This window comes from Neofelis nebulosa, chromosome 10 (assembly GCF_028018385.1).
Source record: "Neofelis nebulosa isolate mNeoNeb1 chromosome 10, mNeoNeb1.pri, whole genome shotgun sequence".
NCBI lineage: Eukaryota > Metazoa > Chordata > Mammalia > Carnivora > Felidae > Neofelis > Neofelis nebulosa.
This window is the reverse complement of record NC_080791.1, coordinates 95899581-95901873: the sequence shown is the minus strand read 5'-3', so window position 1 is coordinate 95901873 and position 2293 is coordinate 95899581.

Sequence of the window (2293 nt, the reverse complement as noted above, 5' to 3'; positions counted from 1 at the left end):
TGACCAGAACTGCTTTGAGTTCCTCCTATAGTTTCCAACACGGGAGAAGATAGTGTGCTTGGGGAGCACACAGGTGCATGGTCCTGTACACACCTTGGGAGGAAAGGCTTCCAAAGCAGAATGAAATCTAGTGGGGTCTGAAGGATGAATCCATTAGCTGGATGAATAGGGGTGGAGTGGGGGGTGGGTAACAATGATTTTCTTGACCGGGGAAACATGCCTCAGTATCAGAAAGAGCACGGTGCCCTCTGAGTCACTAAAAGCAGTTCATTATCATAGATGAGGAATTTAGGAGCCCAGGGATTGAAACTAGGAACCTAAAAGCTTTGGGATAGCACCCCAACCCACTTTTTTGTTTTTAGCACAGCCTGGCGTTCTTAAAGCCAAGTGTTCTGCAGTTTTTGTTGCCTCCATCTCAAATGCTTTTCCTTGAGATCTTCACTAGCCTGGCTCCAAATCATCATCCAGGTCTTGGCTCAAATTAATTCTTTACAGACTTTTCCTGACCATGCTTTCCATGTTAGCTCTTACACATTGTCACATTAGAATGCTTCAGCATTTTCATACTACTACTCTCTGAAATCAGCCTATTTTTCAGGCTCTGTGTACTACTAGAATGTGAACTCCCAGCAGTTTGCCTCTCTTGTTCATTACTATGTTCCAGAGCCTGAAACACTGCCTTTGACTTTTTATCGAAGGCTTACCATGTGCCAAGCACTGTTTTAGGTAGTTGTGATTATCAGTGAGCAAAATGCAAAAATCTTTCCCTTTGTGGCATTTTAGCCACATTACATTCTATCAGGAGAAGACAGAGTAAACAACATGCAAGTAAACTATACAGTATGTTAGAAGTTGGCAAATGCTCTAAAGAACATGCAGCAGGGTTAATTAAGTGGGATTTGGAGTCTTGGCAGGATAGAAAAGGGGCATTGCAATATATCATGTTCCTTGAGAAGGTGATATTTTGAGGATTTGAAGGAGATGGAATTAGACAAGCAGATAGAAGGGAAAGAGTAGCCAGTGCAAAAATCCTAAGGCAGGTGTGTCTGCCTAGGCTGCAGGAAGCCAGGTGACTGGGGCAGAGTGATGGAGAGGAAGGACAGCAGCTGAGGTCAGGGATGAAAAGCCATGGCATTTTTAAAATTTGTATTCTGAAATGAGCCACTGAACAGCTTCAAGTAGGAGTGGATCTCTGCTGTCATGTTTAGAACAGGCTGTCAAGAATCCAGTGTAAGAGCAGGGAGATCAGTTAGAAGGCTACCATGAAACTCCAGGCAAGAAATGATGGACAAAGAAATTTGGCAGTCCTCATCATGTAGGTGGTACTAAAGCTACAGGACTGGCTGTGATCATCAAGGGAATTTAGATATCTCGTTCTGATCCATTTAAATTTTGGCTTTAAAACACTCCTAACAGGGGCGTCTGGGTGGCTCAGTTGGTTAAGTGGCCGACTTCAGCTCAGGTCATGATCTCGCGGTCCGTGAGTTCGAGCCCCGCGTCAGGCTCTGTGCTGACAGCTCGGAGCCTGGAGCCTGCTTCGGATTCTGTGTCTCCCTCTCTCTCTCTGCCCCTCCCCCATTTGCGCTCTCTCTCTCTCTCTCTCTGCCTTTCAAAAACGAATAAATGTTAAAAATAAAAATAAATAAAACACTCCTAACCATTCTACTTCAGGAAGACTTTTAGTAAAGGCAGGCAGTCAAATGAAGACATTCTGACTTACTTTACATATTAACTTGAAGATGGTAATTAGTTATTTCACAATGTTTTGGCAAGTATGTATCTGCTGTTTTGCTTCAATAAAAATAACCAAATCCTTTTTTTTCCAGAAGTATATGAGTTCTTAAACATAAACCTCAAAGGATGAAATTTTTTTTTTTAATTTTTTTTTTTTTCCAACGTTTTTTATTTATTTTTGGGACAGAGAGAGCCAGACAGACAGAGCATGAACGGGGGAGGTGCAGAGAGAGGGAGACACAGAATCGGAAACAGGCTCCAGGCTCCGGGCCATCAGCCCAGAGCCCGACGCGGGGCTCGAACTCACGGACTGAGAGATCGTGACCTGGCTGAAGTCGGACGCTTAACCGACTGCGCCACCCAGGCGCCCCCAAAGGATGAAATTTAAAGATAACTTGCAAGACTGAACTCCTTGAAGGCAGAGCCAACTTGTCCATCTTTGTATTTTCAGTCTAACACACTGCTTGGCAGTATTGATTGCTTGGCAAAATAAAAGCAATCAATAATCGATATCCAGGAATCTTAAGTTACATAATCATAACACATCAAGACACAAAAC